Raw genomic sequence first — 22,013 nt, 5'->3', positions numbered from 1 at the left:
AATGGCTGAATTATTTTAATCTAGATTGTCACATGTTGTGGGTTCATGCATGTTAATTACGTTTAAGCTTTGACGAAACTAGGTGTCGTGCGGCAGATGCAGGTTTTAGATTAGCTTAATCGTGTTTATTTGCACGTTCCTTCTTCATGGACCCCAACTCGGCTGGACTACTGAGCTTGGATATGCATTAACGCATAATTAATTTCACTTGTTCAAACATGTCTTCCCATGCACATGCATTCGGCAATCGGATCTTTACGTGTGTTCATCTTACGATTAGCCGAATGGTTTATAAACTTGTTGGCAGACAGCTTCCTATAGCTGTATGTCGTTGTAAGTGGCTTCAGGGCCGTATATATGGAACTGTCTGGTCTCACCCGACATGTTCCGGTTTGACATTTAACTGTTTTATCCCTTGTTAGTTTTTTTTCAGGTCAAACTGACTGGCACGTTTCCGGATCACGAAGCACCCGGGCACCCGATTGAAGCCACGCTTTCCGGCTTGCTGTGTGTGAGGCACAGTACGTCACATTTTGTGTCAACACCAATCCTAGGAAAATGTATCCCACACTTTTAATCTGGTGCATATATAGAAAAAAATTCATGTCTTGAACTGAGCGGATATCCCATCGTTGCACCACGCCCTCACCAATGGAGATCTGCTTGACAAGATCCTTCTCCACCTCGGGTGCCGGAGCTGCCTGGTTAGTACCGCACTCACCAGCAAGTGTTGCCCTTGCGCCGTCTACACTCGACGTGCCTACTTGGGGTCTACGTCTCCAGTGGAGGCATCTCTGGCTTGGAGTTCATCCCGCTTCCTGATGCCTGTAGCCCAGACGTGATTGCTGACTTCGGTTTCGGCGACTCGCTGGAGTCGAACGTTTGGGACTGCTGGAACGACTTGGTCCTCTTCGAGTTCAGTTCCAACACCTTCCACCGTGCTTGTATCACTGTGCGCTCCCCACTGTTGTACCCTACCATGGTGCTCCCACAGTCGCCGCAGCCATCTTCCTTCTGGAGTACCGCCATGCGATGCTCCTCCAAGCCGACCACGGCGACGACGCCATGTGCTACAGAGTCAACGTCTGCACCTGGGAGTCAGACAATAAGATCGCAGCACTGGTGTGTGTCCTGCGGTCCGGCTCCTGGGCTGTCCGATGCGTAGCCACGGGTCTTGTCCCTAAGATGCTGGTGCAGATCCTGTTGACTACTGTGCTCACCGGCGACAAGATCTACATGGCAACCCAAAGCAGATTCTTTATCGTCGATCTCCATGAGTGTGTGTAGCGTGATCAGTACCCAGGCAATCTTGTCCACTGCCGGGGTGACAACACTGTCCTCTACACCTCTTCCATGTGGATGGGGAGAACAGGCTCAACGTCTGGCTCTGCAGGATGAACGAGGACCGCAGGCATGGCGGCACTGGTGCTGCTGGCGGCAGCACCAATGGGTGGGTGCTCAGGGACACCATTTGCCTGCATGAGACTTGTGGCTATCTCACTACTAGAGAACAGACTTTAGAACGATGTCTCAATTTGGCATTAGCCTCGGCATTTTTTTTTTGCCCCCGGGACTAAAGGTTCCTGCCCAACGGTCGTCTGCGGGGCAGGGATCTTTAGTCCCGGCTGGTATTACCAACCGCGGTTGGTAATACCAGCCGGGACTAAAGCTTTTAGTCCCAGTTTGGGTGATGCCCTGGGAATAAAGATTAATCTTTAGTCCCGGTTTGGCTCCCTAACCGGGACTAATTATCCCGGCCTATAGACCAGCTCATTTCTTCCTCCCCGAGCCCGAGCCATTCCATTCTAACTCACTGTCTCTGTTCTTCAGCTTGCTGTTGTTCTTGCTCTCTCCCCCTCTATTGGTGTTGCTCTTCGATTTTGGAGGTAACAAACTTAATCCTCTTATGTTTTATCAGTAGCTTATCTCATTTTGCGATGTAGATACATGTGTAACTTTATATGTTGGACTTTATTATGATTTTATATGTCATTTTTAGCTCAAAATCACATGATGATTTGCATATATGTTTGGATAAACAAAAGTTAAATTAGTTCATCAAAATCACGCCTCGCTCGTCCTCGCTGGAGCACGCGCCATCCTCGTCCCCGACGGCTTACGTGATCTTAGAATTAATTTTTCCATGAAATGAAAAACTTAGAAAATAGTTAGAAAATTGTAGAAAATCCGTACTAGTTGAACTTGCGGACCATGTTCAGCTCGGCGAGCATGTTCTCTGCCGAGCGGTAAGGGACATCAAGGAGGAGCTTTGATTTTACGAGGGAGAGCGGCAACGGTCGTGGAAGACCGTGTTCCCTTCCTCGTAGAATCGGAGCTCTTCCTTGTCCAAGTACGGTGCCGTCCGGTGGAGAAATGCTCGCCGAGATGATCACGTAAGCAAGGTCAACTAGTACAGATGGTTATTTATTGAAACATGTTTTTGAGCTATAATTTGATGGATATTTGATAACTTCAGACCTACAAATGTCATCTACAAATGTTACTATCCTCGGCAACCTAAACGCCCGCGAGCTCGCCGATATCGAGCAGGTCACTTAGAATTATTTTTTCCATGAAATGAAATACTTAGAAATCATGCCTTTTATTTTTTAGAATTAAATTTTCCATAAAATGAAAAACTTAGAAAATAGTTAGAAAATTATAGAAAATCCGTACTAGTTGAACTTGCGGACCGTGTTCATCTCGGCGAGCATGTTCTCTGCCGAGCGGTAACGGACGTCAAGGAGGAGCTTTGATTCTACGAGGGAGAGCGGCAACGGTCCGGTGGAGAAATGCTTGCCGAGATGATCACGTAAGCAAGGTCAACTAGTACGGATGGTTATTTATTGAAACATGTTTTTGAGCTATATGATTTCTATGTCATTTTTAGCTCAAAATCACATGATGATTTACAATAGTAAAATCACTTGATAGTTTGGTATTTTACTATTATACAAAGTACATATTTCATGGTTTAGTTAGATAAATAAATAATTTTAGTTTTGTTTAAATATATTATTTTAGAAAATGTGAAATTTACACTAGTTTGCAAAAATAAGTATAGAAAGTAGATGACAACTGGTACCGGATCCTCGGCCTCTCGTTCGGTTACGAAACGACTGAGGCCAGAACTCCCTCTCATTATCTGCGGCAAGTGTAAGCAGAAGATTGTGATGGAGTACCGAGTCATGAGACAGGGACCCAACAAGGGTCGTGTTTTCTACAAGTTCCCGGATTGCGATGTGAGTTTCTTACGCATTTGATTATTATGGCTAATTGACCTGCTTTTCTTGAATATTTTTGACTAAATATTTTTTGGCTTTAATTTCAGTGGGAGGGCCAATGGATGCGATGGTTGGTACTGGGAGGAAGATTATGCTACATACGTGCAGAATTTGGGTGCGCTTGAGGTAGCGGCTGCTGATGATGAGGCAGTGAGCCAGCAGGAGAAGCTTATTGATATTCAACAGACGAATGATTTGTCTGTTTTAGTTGCGTACGGTCACGAAATAATTATGTTACTGAAGTGCATTGTAGTTTTAGTTTGTTTAGTGATAGTTGGGATTGCTTACGTTTTAGCCAGGCTTAGTTAATTAATCAACCGTGTGTGTCATCTATGTTGTGTAATAAAATACTTAATTATGTTCAAGGTTTTCATAATTTGTCGTGTAATGCAAATTATGTCACGCCATTGGATGTACAATGCCGATCGCCACTCCCAAGTCTTTATTGAGGGCGTGCACTATTTCTTAGGTGTGGCCGAGGCAAATAAGCGAGATGGTTTCATGTGCTGTCCATGTGCCATATGTAAGAATTTAAAGGAATATTCAAGCTCAATGAGTCTTTATTCACATTTGCTTAAGTCGGGTTTCATGTCAAACTATATATGTTGGACTAAGCATGGAGAAAGAGGGGTCATGATGGAAGAAGGTGAAGGAGAAGATTTAGACATTGATGACATTATTGCTCAGTATGGTGCCTTTGATGATACTACAATGGGGGAGATGAAGAAGAGGTAGCGGCAGAAGATGATCTCGGTGATGCTCTTGGCGATGCCATTCGTGATGCACAACAAGAATGCGAAAGTGAAAAAGAGAAAGTTAAGTTCAAGCGCATGCTTGAGGATCATAGGAAGTTGCTATACCCGACGGTCGAAGAGGGGCAAAAAAAGTTGGGTACAACACTGAAATTGCTACAGTGGAAGGCAAAGAATGGTGTATCCGACAAGGCATTTGGGAATTTATTGAACCTCATAAAGAAGATGCTTCCGAAGCCAAATGAATTGCCCACCACTACGTACGAAGCAAAAAAGATTGTCTGCCCTTTGGGATTAAAAATCAAGAAGATACATGCATGTCCTAATGACTACATCCTCTACCATGGCAATGAATACGAGAATTTGGATGAATGCCCGGTATGTAAAGCAGCGCGGTATAAGATCAGGTGCGATGATCCTGGTGACGTCGAGGGTGAACAACGTCCTAGAAAGAAAATCCCTGCCAAGGTTATGTGGTATGCTCCTATAATACCACGCTTAAAACGTTTGTTCAGAAATAAAGACCATGCAAAGTTGTTGCGGTGGCATAAAGAAGACCGTAAGGTAGACAATATGCTGAGACACCCAGCTGATGGGTCCCAGAGGAGAGTGATAGATAGGGAATTTCCAGAGTTTGCAAATGAGGCTAGAAACTTAAGGTTCGCCTTAAGTACACATGGTATGAATCCTTTTGGGAAGCAGAGCACTAGTCATAGCACTTGGCCAGTTACTCTGTGTATCTACAACCTTCCTCCATGGTTATGCATGAAGCGAAAGTTCATTATGATGCCGACCCTCATCCAAGGTCCGAGGCAACCTGGCAACGACATTGATGTCTATCTGAAGCCATTAGTTGAAGAACTTCTAGTTTTATGGAACAAACCAGGTGTACATGTCTGGGATGAGTACAAACAAGAACACTTTGACCTACGAGCAATGTTGTTCGTAACAATCAATGATTGGCCTGCTTTAAGTAATCTTTCAGGTCAGACAAACAAAGGATATAATGCATGGACATATTGTTTTGATGACCTTGACAGTATATATTTGAAAAGATATCGAAAGGTCGTGTACCTTGGCCATCGTCGATTCCTTCCTTTGAATCACCAAGTAAGAAAGAAAGGTAAGCATTTTAAAGGTAAGCCAGACCACCGGAAGAAGCATCATAACCGAACCGGGGAAGATGTACTCGCAATGGTCAAGGATGTGAAAGTAGTATTTGGAAAGGGACAAGGCAGCGAATCTGTTCCCAAAGATGCTAAGGGACACGCACCCATGTGGAAGAAGAAGTCCATCTTTTGGGAGCTACCCTATTGGCAAGTCCTAGAGGTCCGCAACGCAATCGACGTGATGCACCTGACAAAGAATCTTTGTGTGAACCTGTTAGGATTCATGGGTGTGTACGGGAAGCCAAAGGATTCACTTGAAGCACGCCAGGACTTGCAGGGCATGAAAGAATGAGACAACCTTCATCCAGAGAAGACAGATGATGGACATCATTACTTAAGTCCTACTAGCTACACGCTTAGCAAAGAAGAGAGGGACAACATGTTCGAATGTCTATGCTAGCTACACGCTTAGCAAAGAAGAGAGGGACAGCATGTTCGAATGTCTAAGCAGCATCAAGGTCCCATCGGGATTCTCCTCCCATATAAAGGGTATAATAAATGTGTCAGAGAACAAATTCCTAAACTTAAAGTCCCACGACTGCCACGTGCTTATGATGCAATTGCTTCTAGTTGCTTTAAGAGGAATTCAAATGGGAATATACAAACATATTATGGCCGCATAGAAGATATATGGGAACTAGACTATGCACCTAATTTTAAAGTCCCTTTGTTCCGGTGCCAATGGGTGAAGCTGACCGGAGGAGGGTAACAGTCGACAAAGAGTATGGAATGACAATAGTGGACCTCAACAATATTGGGTACAAAGACGAACCATTCGTCCTTGCTGCTGATGTGAGTCAGATGTTCTATGTGAAAGACATGTCTACAAAATCAAAGAGAGGAAAAAACGAAGACATCAACTCAATGATCAATGAGCCAAAGCGCCACATAGTTCTTTCTAGGAAAATAAATATAGTGGGAATTGAAGACAAGTCAGACATATCAGAAGATTATGAAAGAAATGTCCGAATTCCACCCTTCATAGTGAACAAAGATCCAAGCATCATGTTAAATGATGAAAACACTCCATGGTTACGACAAGATCATGACCAAGGGTCATACGTCAAGAAGAAATTCACTGTTGTGCCCGCATGATACAACGATGCACTGTTGTGACATAGTTTTAGAAAGTCTATATGAGATTCCAGAATTTATAACTAGTGTTTGATAAAACTTTCTCAAATGGGAAAATGAGCTATGTAACAATTGTAGATCTTGCTAAGATGATCAAACTTGGTATTTAGAGATTTTTCATCTGAGGTCATTTAGTATCTCATTTGAGCAAGTTTGACCAAGTCAAATTTGGTCAAATGAAAAAACAACACTTTGACTCTAGTATTATGGACTCTAAATGACTTCAAATTGAAAAGTTTTGAATATCAAGTTTGTTAAACTCATCAATATCTACAATTGTTGTTTTGGTCAACTTTCCATTTGAGATAGCTTGGACGGTTCAAATTTGTGATTTTTAAATTTCTACGCCTACAAACTAGTTTTCGGAACCCTAAATTATCTCAAATTGAAAAGTTTTAAATACCAAGTTTGTTCAGCTCATCAAGATATACAATCCTTATATAGACCATTTTTTCATTTGAGAAAGTTTGAATAAAATATAGTTAAAATTTCACAAGTGTGTGACATAGTTTTGGAAAGTCTATGAGATTCAAGAATTTGTGACTAGTGTTTGATAAAACTTTCTCAAATGGGAAAATGAGCTATGTAACAATTGTAGATCTTGCTAAGATGATCAAACTTGGTATTCAGAGATTTTTCATCTGAGGTCATTTAGTGTCTCATTTGAGCAAGTTTGACCAAGTCAAATTTGGTCAAATGAAAAAACAACACTTTGACTCTAGTATTATGGACTCTAAATGACTTCAAATTGAAAAGTTTTGAATACCAAGTTTGTTAAACTCATCAATATCTACAATTGTTGTTTTGGTCAACTTTCCATTTGAGATAGCTTGAATGGTTCAAATTTGTGATTTTTAAATTTCTACGCCTACAAACTAGTTTTCAGAACCCTAGATTGTCTCAAATTGAAAAGTTTTGAATACCAAGTTTGTTCAGATCATCAAGATCTACAATCCTTATATAGTCCATTTTTTCATTTGAGAAAGTTTGGACAAAATGTAGTTAAAATTTCACAAGTGTGTGACATAGTTTTAGAAAGTCTATGAGATTCAAGAATTTGTGACTAGTGTTTAATAAAACTTTCTCAAATGGGAAAATGAGCTATGTAACAATTGTAGATCTTGCTAAGATGATCAAACTTGGTATTCAGAGATTTTTCATCTGAGGTCATTTAATGTCTCATTTGAGCAAGTTTGACCAAGTCAAATTTGGTCAAATGAAAAAACAACATTTTGACTCTAGTATTATGGACTCTCAATGACTTCAAATTGAAAAGTTTTGAATATCAAGTTTGTTAAACTCATCAATATCTACAATTGTTGTTTTGGTCAACTTTCCATTTGAGATAGCTTGGACGGTTCAAATTTGTGATTTTTAAATTTCTACGCCTACAAACTAGTTTTCGGAACCCTAAATTGTCTAAAATTGAAAAGTTTTGAATACCAAGTTTGTTCAGCTCATCAAGATATACAATCCTTATTATAGACCATTTTTTCATTTGAGAAATTTTGAACAAAATATAGTTCAAATTTCACAAGTGTGTGACATAGTTTTAGAAAGTCTATGAGATTCAAGAATTTGTGACTAGTGTTTGATAAAACTTTCTCAAATAAGAAAATGAGCTATGTAACAATTGTAGATCTTGCTAAGATGATCAAACTTGGTATTCAGAGATTTTTCATCTGAGGTCATTTAGTGTCTCATTTGAGCGAGTTTGACCAAGTCAAATTTGGTCAAATGAAAAAACAACACTTTGACTCTAGTATTATGGACTCTAAATGACTTCAAATTGAAAAGTTTTGAATACCAAGTTTGTTAAACTCATCAAGATCTACAATTGTTGTTTTGGTCAACTTTCTATTTGAGATAGCTTGAATGGTTCAAATTTGTGATTTTTAAATATCTACGCCTACAAACTAGTTTTCGGAACCCTAGATTGTCTCAAATTGAAAAGTTTTGAATACCAAGTTTGTTCAGCTCATCAAGATATACAATCCTCATATAGACCATTTTTTCATTTGAGAAATTTTGAACAAAATATAGTTCAAATTTCACAAGTGTGTGACATAGTTTTAGAAAGTCTATGAGATTCAAGAATTTGTGACTAGTGTTTGATAAAACTTTCTCAAATGGGAAAATGAGTTGTTTAAAAATTGTAGATCTTGCTAAGATGATCAAACTTGGTATTCAGAGATTTTTCATCTGAGGTCATTTAGTGTCTCATTTGAGCAAGTTTGACCAATTCAAATTTGGTCAAATGAAAAACAACACTTTGACTCTAGTATTATGGACTCTAAATGACTTCAATTTGAAAAGTTTTGAATACCAAGTTTGTTAAACTCATCAAGATCTACAATTGTTGTTTTGGTCAACTTTCCATTTGAAATAGCTTGGACGGTTCAAATTTGTGATTTTTAAATTTCTACGCCTACAAACTAGTTTTCGGAACCCTAGATTGTCTCAAATTGAATAGTTTTGAATATTAAGTTTGTTCAACTCATCAAGATCTACAATACTTATATAGGCTATTTTTTCATTTGAAAAAGTTGTAGAACAAAAATACTACATTTTCTTTATTTTTATAGGTTCAACAAAAATTTCCTGTCATTTTGGTCAAAAAACCGAGAACAAATTGAAACATTGACGTTACAATAATGTGATAATAAATTTCCTACCGAATAATATTAGTTTTATTAATTTTAAGTTACAAATATATTTTTGCATTAACAAAATACTTAGTATTAGTAACATTTATATTCTATATTCATAAAAGATATTAAAAACTTTAGGTTACAAAATTTTCCTATTTACAATAAATAATTAGTTAATCAATAGTATTTTTTAAAATAAATATTACAAAGTATTGAAGTTGCTATAGAATTAATTAGTATTAAACAAGGAGAACAAAATCAAAATCCCAGGCCTTTCCAATTACTCTGGCGGGCTACCAAAATTTTCAGGCCTTTAGTCCTGGCCCAGGCCAGGAACCGGGACTTAAAGGTGGGCGGAATTGCCCACCCAAAAATACCTTTAGTTCCGGCTGGTAACACCAACCGGGACTAAAGATCCTTTAGTCCCGGCTGATAAGCCGAGCCGGGACTAAGGGTTGGACCTTTAGTCCCGGTTCGGCTTACCAGCCGGGACTAAAGGATCTTTAGTCCCGGTTGGTGTTACCAGCCGGGACTAAAGGTCCCGGCCTATATATATCGAACGGTTCCTCTGTTCATCTTCTACTTTTCGATCTACAACGTCGATCTCGTCTCTGCCACGCCTGGCCGCGTCGAGCTCTGCCGCGCCGCCGTCGTACGTCGTCTACCCCCGTCCAGCCTCGTCGTCGAGCCCCGCCCGGCGGCCGTCGAGTTCGTCTCCGCCGTACGTCGTCCTCGCGCGGCTCAGCTCGGCCCCGTGGCCGGCCAGCACGCCCGCCGCCACTGCTCGCCTGCTAGCTATAGCTCGACCATATTTTTTAGATAGCTTTTTAGATAGTTTTTTTAATTAGTTTTTTAGATAGTTTTTGATATATGTTAATTAGATTTAAATGTATTAAAATTTAATTAGTAATTTATTTAGATAGTTTTTTAGATAGTTTTTTATTATAGTTTTTGATATATTTAGTAATTATTATTCTATCTCTCTCTATATGTGTTAGATTTAATTTTGATTTAGTAATTCTATCTATGTATATATGTTAGGTTTAATTAGATTTAGTAATTAATTCTATCTAGATATATGTGTGTTATTTTATTTAATTGGATTTAGTAATTATATTCTATCTCTCTATATATATGTTAGATTTAATTTTGTTTTAGTAATTGACACATGCATATTTTATTAGTAATTCTATCTCTATATCACATGCATATTTTATTTTAGTAATTCTATCTATATATCACTTGGATATTTTATTAGTAATTCTATCTATATCATGCATATCTAGAGAGAGATTCTATATGTATACATATATATGTACTTAATTATTTCTATGTGTATATATACATGTACTTAATTATTTTCATGTGTTGAGAGAGAGAGAAAATTGTATCTAGAGAGACATTCTATGTGTTATCACATGCATATCTAGAGATATATACATATGCACTTATTTCTATGTGTTGAGAGAGAGAGAGAGAAAATTGTATCATTCTATGTGTATATATACATGTACTTATTTCCATGTTTTTGGTTCGAAAGTGTTTTTTATTCGATTCCAAAGCCTATACCTTATTATTGTTTATCCTTATGAAATATTATGTGTTATCACATATACTTATGTTATGTGCCATAGTAATTCTATCTATGTGTTATCTTGAAGATACAAATGGCTGCTCCGGATGATAACTTGAATGATGACATAATGACAGATATTATCAACGCCGGCACCAATGCGGATGTAGATGACACGAGTCAGTACTTTGCTGATTATGAGGATATCCTGAATATCCCGGTGGTTGAAGATCAACAAATTGTCGCGCAAGAAAATACTGGCGAGGTATATTCGATTATCTATCATCTCTTATAGATGCATGCGTACGTATATTTGTTGTTAATCGTTGTGTTTCTACTCATGTAGCCGGTCTCTGGATCTACATCAACCACCGGCAAGAGTAGAAAAGTCCGAGGGCCAAAAAAGCCATTAGAGGGCCGTTTCATAATATCAGAATTCGACACCGACATCCAGGCAAACCATTGGGACCACATGCTCAGACATATGTCAATCAATGTGGGTTCATTGTAAGGGATAGGATCCTCAGTTAGTGCTCGTGAATGGAAGCAGAAGATATCTGCTCCTAATGTTAGTTTTGTATCTGATCGTGACAAGAACCTAGCTTGGAGAGATATCACTCAGCATTTCACATTACAAGCAGATGATGCTTTGAAGGAGCTAGTGAGGGATTGGACAATGAAGAAGATGGCAACATTGTTCCAGAGTTGGAAGAAGACATTGTATAAAAAGTTTATCTTGAAGAATGAAACGCCGGATTTCAATGCTAAGGCGTTTGTCAAGTTGGAGTCCCATTGGGATGACTTCGTACAATACAAGACATCTCAAGAGAGTGAGGAACGTGTGATGAGGAATCAGCAGAATGCCCGACAGAAGCAATACCATCATCACATGGGATCAGGTGGTTATAGGAGTGCTATTCCCAAGTGGCAGAACCTAGAAGCAGAGATTACTGCCAAGGGAATCATACCTGAAACAATAGAGAAGAACTGGCCTCAACGCGCGAAGAATTGGTTCTACGCTCATGGGGGAAGCCTAGACCCAGACACTGGCAAGCTAATTTTCGGCCAAAAAATTGAGAGAGCAACACAGAGACTAGCTCGTGCTAGGGAAGAAGCTGATAGTGGTGTTTTCAAGCCCAACAGAGAAAAGGATGAATTGACATATGCCCTAGAGAATCCCAAACACGGTAGTCGAACAAAAGGCTATGGGGCGATTCTATGGCTACAAGCATTCCCAGCAGACAAGGATACCTACAGAAGCCGCCAGAGAAAGAAGGATGAGGAGGCAGACCGAATCCGTGTATTGGAGCAATTTGTTAATGAGTCACGACAAGCATTGCTTGAATCACGTGAACGAGAAAAATCTCTTAAGGCAAGAATGCAGGAGGTGATCAAGAGGCAAGTGCAGCTATCAATGAGTCAAATGCAATCACAATCAACGCCGGGAGTCACCATTAGCCTCGTTGGTCAGATGAAAAGCAGTTGTGCTTCCACGGAGCTACCAGTTATTCAAGGTGATGCTAGGTTGCGCTTCCCTATTGATGACATTACCGAGCCTCTAACAACATGTGAGCTGCACATTCCAGATGGTAATAATGCATCAATCATGGTGGCTGTCGGGGTTGTATCTCCAATAGACCGAACGAAAACACCAAGAATCCATGGGTCAGTTATTCAACCTGGATATGCTAGCGTCTCGGTCGATAGAGTGCTCAAAGGTTACAGCAATGTTCCTCTTGACATTGAAGGCGGTGATGGGGAGAAGACACTAGGAGAAGCAGAGAAGACATTTATTCAATGGCGCAAACGCTTCATCATCATTCCTGGGGCGCCACCGCTTCCCCTACCTCACCCTAGGTACGAATGAAAGTGAATGAAATATTATTTTCCATTAATTTTATATTGGCTTCAAAAATAATTGACCCACAACTTGTTTTTGTAGCAGGGTCTCCCCCAGCCTAGCCCAATCATTCATTCCCCATCTCATCACAGCGTCGCGGGGGGCGAGATGACTTCATCCCCACGGCGATCTCCAACTCCTACACCGGCCCCATCGCCTCCACAGCGATCTCCAACTCCTACACTGGCCCCACCGCCTCCACAACGATCTCCAACGCCTCCACGCCGGACTCCAACACCGGCCTCATCGCCTCCACGCCGGTCTCCAACACCGCCCCCACCCCCTCCACAGCGACGCACTACAAAGACGTCTAAGGTCCCGGCGGCAAAGAAGACCCCGAAAAAAAGAGTTATTTCTCAAGAAATACTTCCTGAAAAGACTGATGAGCAAATAGCAGCTGAAGAAGACAAAAAAGTGAAAGATTTTTTTATAGATATCCAAAAGCAGAGACAAGCGAAGCTTAAGGAGAAGTCGTACTTTTACATACCACGAGATCAGCTGAGGCAGAAGGTCGAAGCTCACAAGAAAAAGATGCTTGAAGTTCGTAAGCCTCCACCACTATCAGACTATGACCGCTCCCTCGTGAAGTCACATGATGCACATAAGAAAAGGAAAAGAGCATCAGGGAAGGATGTCCCACAGCTCGGACAACAGAAGCAACCAATGCAAAATCTTGTTGTTGCTAATGAATATGGTTCCAACATAGAAGTCTATCGACCAGACAACTCTGGAGAAGTGTCGGTTCAAGACCTTAATGCTTTTTTTGAACTAACTGGTTTAACCTTGGATCAATTGACTGGGCAAAGGTCCAATCCAGAACCTGGAAGTTGATACCTGGAAGACTTATAAATTTGGCAAAAGTCTGTACAACCCTGCGGCTCTGAATGAATTGGGTACGCAAATGTACTTGCTCAACAAGTGGTACATGCAGGCGTGTGGCAGGGGTGAGCAGTGGATCTTTGTCAGATTTAGAGACCATCATTACTTCCGTGGCGATGACATCTTACATATTAGTTTCGAAGAATTGCATCAACTATACCACTTGGACGCTCTGGACAAATCAATCATTAGCTCCTTTTGTTTGTAAGTGATTCTTACTTTTATTTAATAAACTCACTTCCATGCGTACGTGTATATAATTATCCTCACATGTAACTTATATTTATATACAGATTCCAGATGTCAGAGCTCCAAAGAATACAAGACACCAGTGTTGGCTTCATTGATCCTTATATCGTATTCAAAACCGATATTATTGTCAAGGAGCACTGGGTATCTGAAGCACAGACGAATATCATGAAGTTCTTCGTGAAGCAGCACGACAAGACAACAATACTTTTCCCGTACAACTTTGAGTAAGTGTTAATAATAATGTAGTCTACACATTTTATGTAATATCAATACAACTTATATGCATGTACGTGTGTGTATAAACCAATGCAGGTTTCACTGGATACTCATTGTCATTGAGTTAAACTCAAGTCGGTTAGTAATCTTGGACTCATTGAGAAAAGAGCGGGCACTATACCAAGATATGATAGACATTATCCAGGGGTAATTTCGATCTCTCGCGCACAACTATTATTGAATAGACTTTGCCATAATTTATTAACGATCGTACATTATTGGTCGCACAGGGTTTGGAAAGAGTTTATTCGGCAACACCGTAAGGATTGCAAGGCACCACTTAATGTAGTTGAAATACCAGTAAGTTGTACTATATATACTTCCCCACGTGTTTAATTACTATATCGTACTTCAATTTACGTGTGAGATGATGAGAATAATCTTCTTCTCGTACAGTGGTGTTTGCGGCAGCAACCAGGTAATAACTTGTGTGGATACTACGTTTGTGAATTTATCACTGCACACATAAGAAGAACTCCTGAAGATGTCCTCAGAGTACGTATATATCAATTTTTTATTTATTTTTAAATGAATATATATATATGTATTAATACTTTTCCTTTTATTTCAAATGCAAGACTGAATGGTTGAAACGAAGGGTCATGCAAAAAGACCATCTGAAAGCAGTTCAAGAGTCAATAGCAGGATATCTTCTAGAAAAAGTGCTAAATCCCAACGGCGAGTTCTACTTTGATCCTAAGGAACTAATGATGTAAATTAAATGTTTATTGATATCGTTATTTTCGAGAACAAGATTATGAAAGTGTTGTATATATACATATATATCTATAATATATATAGTTTCATACTTTATTCGAATATAATAATGCTCGAGATGAGAATTAGATGTAATTATATGCATGCGTGTATTTATATTAGCAGCGTAGAATACGTACATAAAAACATATTATATATTAAACAAATATGTGTAACTGAACTGAAAACAAATTAAACAAAAAAAAGAAAAAGAAAAGGAACCTTTAGTCCCGGTTGGGGTTACCAACCGGGACTAAAGGGTGCAGCCACGTTTGGCTCGGCTGGAGGGACCTTTAGTCCCGGTTGGTAACACCGACCGGGACTAAAGGTCCCTCTTTAGTCCTGGCTCGATGACCCGGGACTGAAGGTTCCACCTTTAGTCCCGGGATCGTTGTCCCGGCGCGGTAACCAGGACTAAAGGCCGTTACCGCCTAGGACAATAAGTTCATCCTGTAGTAGTGTCTCATGGAGCAGAGTTGGGAGACCACAGGTGATGGAGATGAGGACGCCCCTGCAGTAACGGTGGTCGGTGCCGGGGACAATGCGGGGACAACGGAGAAAGACCTACAATTTTCAAAACCAAATCTGATTTCTTTGGGCAACGAAGCTTTTCCATTTATTGACATATACTCCCACAACAACACAATCCAAAGCCCCTAAAAATCATTTAATGTCCCCACATAGAAAAAGAGTTACTAAATTTAGCAAAAAAATAAATATATGCAGGGAATTCATATAAATTATGATATTCCTAACCTATGACAATGTATCCCACACTTTTATTCAGGTGTATACATAGAAAAATCATATTATACCACAAATGTTTTTTACCAACTGATGCTCATGTCACTGCAAATTGTGCTAGACATGTTGTGGCCACGCTGCTGGGCCTGCATCGTCGTCAGCCATGAGGTCATCGCCTTCTCCTCGTTAGCCAACTGGTTGTTCCTGCTCTGGAAGATGACCGCCTTTGGACAGCAGCGGTTGCTCAAGGCTGTCGATTCCCACGTCGCCGATGGCGGCACCAACATCGCCGAGGGGTTGCGGAAAGCTGCCAGGGTGGTGGAGGATAGGCAAGCCAGAAACCCGTTGTGCAGCATCATCCTACAACCTCCTGCCGCGGGACGGCTCGACGCCGGACTATGCCCCGCTGGTCACGCGATCCATCCTTCCTTTGGATTTGGCAAGCCTTTGGATTCGGCATGGACCTACCATGTCCCGATCCATGCCTTTGGATTCAGCATGGACCATGACTCTTGGGCGGTGCACGCCGTCCACTACTACATAAACGTTTTGTAGGGGCGGCTGAAGACCATTTGTAGGAGCGGTTTGGCCAGCCGCCCCTACCAAACATTCTCTACCAATCATGCATTTATAGGAGTGGTTCCCAGGCCACCCCTACAAATCGATTTATAGGGGCGGCTGGTACTACAGCCGCCCCTACAAATCGATTTGTAGGGGTGGCTGTAGTACCAGCCGCCCCTATAATACCTGTTTGTAGGGGCGGTTCAGTCTAGAACCGCCCCTACAGTACGTTTTCCCGGCAAAAAATTCAAATTTACAATTCAAATTCAACCAGAACACTGTTTGTTTCCGCGTATTCCATCCAACATTCGTGTTGCCAAACGCCCCGCGACCAACAAAGCAAGATAATCCCGCCGAATGCTCCACGACCAACGTTCCGAACCGCGTTCACTCAAGAGTATTATATAAACTACAAGCACAAAGTGTATTATATAAACTACAATTACAAGTCCAATTCACAAGAATATATACAATTCATCATTAAATAGACATAATTCACAAGGTAAAACCAATGTCAAATTCCATACACATTGTTATCAACATCCTAGAGCTAGCCTTTTAGTCTCACGAAGGTGTTGGTACTGAGGATTTCTACCTAAGTTAGACTCTCGGTCATGGTAGGTGCCTTTGACGTGTACAATCTGGTCCAATATGAAGTTGCAAAGGTCGCCGACGAGCTCTAAGAGTTGGTCATCCTTGTATGGGTCTCTTTTCATTTCTTTCTCTTCTTTCCACTACAAGAGAACAAGTTTCGGTTTAGTAATTCATAACCATGTACGACAGTTTTTATACTATGGGTGAAGAGGTTCAAACTTACCCTTAAGGGTTGTCTCCTGTAGGCACCAGTGTTACTCATCATAGAACATATATAGTATACACAATGTACACTCCCAGGCTTCTGCTTGGGGCACTGTGTGTTTTGCATATGAAAATGTTAAGTAATGCTTTTGACAGCCATGTAATGGAGTACTGAAGAAGTAAGTTATACTTACCGCACATAGTGCTTTTGTAGCCAGCTTTTCCTTCCTTGTTGGATCATGCCTTTCGTGATGTTTAGTGACATAGAACCTAAATGCCCTGTTTGAATTATTTTAGCAAATACAACTTGTTAGTATCCAAAAGTGAACGTTATACTTATGTATACAAACATATAAGCTAATGAGGATTGTCGATATGTATACGTCTTGAGAAGCGATATGAAGTGTTTGTATGTCACCGGGTCCCTATCTATTGAATCAAAGACCCATGCCATGCTCCTCCCGACATCAAAGCCTATACAAATACAGTGGTTGTTGCATGGATTTAATCATAGAACTAGATAAGCTCTTTTGCATCGAATAAAATATATCGAACAAAGTTTTAAGTAGAGAGTTGAACTTACTCAAAGTTGTATGGTAGCCATATAGTAGAGTGCTGTTGGAGAATTTTGAAAGCCAGGGCAATGTACGTCGCAACCTTAAGGGACTCTTCCCTTAGTTTCGCCGTACATATGTGCTCTTTCTCCCGAAGAGTCTTTCCAGCAGCTATCTCTTTGGCATCTAGTAGCCACTGTTTAGGGTAATTAAAATTTGTTTGTGCTATAGCTTGAGGGTCTATATACTCGGCTTTCACACTTGACATTTGTTTGACAATGTGCACCTGCATTCTACAAATCACAGCGTGGGTTAGTTACAACAAAATTCAAATATTACATTCATATCATATCGGGAGGACAAGGACTTACAGGCACCACTTGCGAATTAGATTCATCTGCATTGCTCCGAGGTGAAAGCATGTCTGCATGTCATTGAAGTCAAAGACAATTTTTCCAGCTGGGCTTCCAAATGTGCTGGTGGGGAAGCATGCTTGTATAAGATCTATGCTCGTTGGGAGAACACGCAAGTACCAATCATGGAACCTTCTCATTCCAAGTGGTAGGCGCTGGATGTCCTAGTTTGGTAGGAAGGGCTTGCCTCTTTCATATATTTTCGGGCAATCCTTTGACCATTTGATGGCATCAACATTTGGATACTACTTTGCTATTTGGTGGAGTTTGCTGGTGATGGCCTCCTCAGAACCCCGTGATGTGACCTTTTTAACTTGGTTCTCGGGCTTGAACTGGTCATGGGAATACCACTTGGACACCGACGAGACGTCTTTCATCGGAACATAAATTGGTCTTATGGTGATTGGATGCTTCTTTCGAAGTTCCCATTCAGGCACGTTCTCATCTTCTTGTGCATCACCTTCTTTAGGAGGCACTCAGTTGTTCATGTATCAGCTGTGCTTGTTGAGAAGACTGTGGCATCTCCTCATGCACTTGCTCGGTACGAGCTGGAGAAGGTTGTGGCTTATCAGGCACATGCTCGCTAGGAGGCGGGGAAGAATGTGGCATCTCAGGAATGTGGTGGTCACAAGACGGTGAAAAATATCTCCCTGACCTCAACAACTCGCTTCCAAATTTGGGAGAGGGGGATGCGGTGAAGAAGCAGTGAATTTGTAGGGGCGGCTCCTGAGTTAGCTGCCCCTACAAATCGATTTGTAGGGGCGGCTCCTGAGTTAGCCGCCCCTACAAATATTTTTCAATTTATTTTAATTACTAATTCTGTAATTCATTCATATATAAAGAACACAATATAAATTTATATATTAGTTTTTTTATTATTCTATATATATATAAATATATGTATATGTAAACAATTTTATTATATATATAGATATAATTCTATATTTTCTTCTTTACAAAAACAATATTTTAAAAATTGAAAATTTGAATTTCAAAACAACTAATAGAATTTTAGGACACTAAATGACCTCAAATAAAAATTTTGTACACATCAAAGTTGTAGAACTCATCAAGATGTACAACTTATATTTTGGTCATCTTTTTATTTGACAAAATTTGAAAAGTTCAAATTTTGAATTTCAATAAATGGCAACTTCAAACAAGATTTTGAAACCTTAAATGATTTCAAATAAGAAAGTCATGAACATAAAAGTTGTTTAACACATCACTATCTACAACTTTTATTTTGGTCATCTTTTCATTTGATAAATTTGAAACAGTTTAAATTTTGAATTTTAATAAATGGCAACTTTAAACAAGATTTTGAAACCTTAAATGATTTCGACTAGAAAAGTCATGAACATAAAAGTTGTTGAACTCATCACTATCTACAAGCTTTTATTTTGATTATTTAACAAAGTGTTAGTAAATATTGTTCACAAATCCATATATCACTCATAGTTTCATAAACTATACGAGAGACATGTTGATTTGTGAACAATGTTTACTATCACTTTGTCAGATAAAGAAATGACCAAAATAAAAGTTGTAGATCTAGATGAGTTATACAACTTTGTTATTCATTACTTTTTTAGCTGAAATCATTTGGTGTTTCAAAATCTTGTTAGAACTTATAACTTTTTTAAATTTGAAAATTTGAATTGCTCAAACTCTGTCAAACGAAAAAATGACCAAATCAACATAGTAACTTGATAGGGCATGATTTTAGAAAATTTTAGGCAAAAAAATCATCACATTTAGAGTTAGTATGAGGGAGAAAGACTAGTTACAAATTTTACCCAGAGATTAAAAAGAAAAATCACAATTGTTCATGATGATCAATGATGAACAAGTGTGATTTCTCTTTTTAATCTGTGGACTAAAACTTGTAACTAGTTTTTCCCCCTCATACTATCTCCAAATGTGATGGTTTTTTTCTAAAATTTTCTAAAATCATGCTCTATCATTTTAGTCTAGGTCATCTAACTTGGTCACTAATTTTGGACAATTCAAATTTTGAATTTCAGAAAATGACAACTTCAAACCTGATTTTCAACCACTAAATGATTTCAGCTATAAAGGTGATGAATATAAAAGTTGTATAACTCGTCAAGATCTCCAACTTTTATTTTGGTCATTTCTTCATTTCATAAAGTGTTAAGTGCTTGTTTTAAGTGTTTCAATAGTAGTCCGAACATGTTGCAGTAGTAATAAGCGCCTGTTTCAAGTGTCTACGTGTTACAAGCTGTTTCAGTAGTAATAGAGTGGATATTGCAATAGGTTCATCTGGATGTTGCAAAGGATAGTCTCACACACAGGCATAAATATAGTCTCACACATATAATAAATATATAGTCTCACACACATACATAAATATATAGTCTCACACACATGCATAAATGAAGTCTTACAAACACACACTACAACACTCCACGTTCAACAACTAGCTAGCCCATTGTAATGACTTTTCCCTTGACACCTTTTCGTTCCTATGGCAATATGTCTTTGGGCAGGTTCTTTTCCACAACTCTGATCTTCTTAGGAAAGTCTATGAATAGCTACATCTCATCGTAGTTAATGTAAGCTTCAACATCATCCACACTATCAACTCCTGATAATGTGTTGTTTCCTGGAGGCAACCATGTGTTTTGTCTTCTTCTTCGGGGGGGAGGTTACTTTGTGGATCAGGCATATAGAAAACTTGTGCGACATATGAAATGAGCACCCAAGGGTCATCTTGGTAGCCTAGATTCTTGAGGTCCAGGAATCTCAATCCGATCTCATTCAGTTGTTGTTGTTTGATCCAGCGGCATCGAAACAGGGCCACCGTTATATCCCTTCCATAGTCAAGTTCTCATATCTCTTCAATGATGCCAAAGTATTGGATCTTTCGCCCCACTCCATCGAGAGCTTCTATTTGAACGCCGCTATTTTGGTTCACATATTTACTATCCATTGCAGTAGGTATAGTACGTGTACCCATTGATGTCATAAGCTTTTCAAGATGTCACTTGTCTCGATGGTCCCTCTGCCAACCTACTGATGGTAATAGAGTCTATGGTTTCTCCAGGCGGTATGTTTTGTTCCTTCAACCATGTAGTTAGTCGTTGCTTGTACTATTCCATGACCCAATCATCTGAACATACCATTTCTCTCTGCCATAATGATAGTCAAGTGTTCATCAATGTACGGTTGCATCAGTTGTGTACTCTGCAAGACACTATAATGCGCCAAAATATTTGAAATTAGATTGGTATGGAAGGCATTATGTATTTGAAACAAAAAGCATTTCTGGTGTACAGTGCGTGTATTTATCTTCAGAAAAAAGTAACTTTGATCTAATTATGTATGTAGGCCTAGAAGTTGCCTAGAAGTATTGTTAGAAATCAGAGGACAATAGATTGTGTTATTACTAATCCAAAGTGATCATTTAATTATTAAAAAAAATACGTGAACCATTTATCAAGGAAAGTTTACCGTTCATACTAGAAGCATTGTAGAAAAAGGGAGTACAGTACTCATGACTCCATGGCATATAACAAAAGTGTGTATATAAACAAGATTACAATCAATAAATTAGGTAGAGAAAGGAACCAAAAACATACTTGACGTGACACAAAAGATTTGTAAATGAAACACAAAGCACCAGATGAGAGCAAATAAATGTGGTACCTGGAAAAGGAAAGAAATGAACAGTAAGTGCATGATGAAGCCAAGATCAAGTCCAACCACATTATTTTAAGCCACTGGAACAGGGAATTACAGAGATTCCAAGAGAAATGGAGGGGAAAGCACCCCCGGTTTCTCACAGAATCTACATACTACTCCGGTGGAATTTTAGTCGGTTCTAAAAACTTTGTGATTAAAAATGATCCCAACTTCACCATATTAATCTAGAACCAGTAAAATTTTTATGAACATAGCATGGAGATAGGTAAACCTTACATACCATTGAATATAGTTGAAAGCAGTGAACAACCAGCAGTTCCAATAATGCAAAGTTCTCACTTGTGCACTAGGCTCGTCAATACATGAGCTTTTTAAGAAAAAAGAAAAAACATATAAATCTTCAGGGTACATTGCACAGTCATTTACAATGACAGAAAAGTGCACAAGCAAGTAAAGGGTGAACAGGCATCAATACTAATAGGTAGGAGAGCACGTGCACACTTGTAGTTATCAAAACGGAACCACTTATGAGAAAAAAAAATCTAGGCACATCACAACATGAGTTTTGAAAAAGATTTTAGGTGCAGATTTGAAATGACAGGGAGGCGGATAAATACTAACAATTAGGAGAAGCAACCAGGGAATACG

At 39.5% G+C, this 22,013-nt stretch overlaps 1 pseudogene; it reads left to right on the top strand.

The window, feature by feature from the left end:
• Positions 1-218: 218 nt before the first annotated feature.
• On the top strand, positions 219-15,925 carry LOC136543211 (uncharacterized; annotated as a pseudogene).
• The last annotated feature ends 6,088 nt before the right edge of the window (positions 15,926-22,013 follow it).

Source organism: Miscanthus floridulus, chromosome 3 (genome assembly GCF_019320115.1).
Source record: "Miscanthus floridulus cultivar M001 chromosome 3, ASM1932011v1, whole genome shotgun sequence".
In the NCBI taxonomy this organism is placed as follows: domain Eukaryota; kingdom Viridiplantae; phylum Streptophyta; class Magnoliopsida; order Poales; family Poaceae; genus Miscanthus; species Miscanthus floridulus.
Note: the sequence above shows the minus strand (reverse complement) of the source record. Positions and strands in the feature narration are given on the sequence as shown.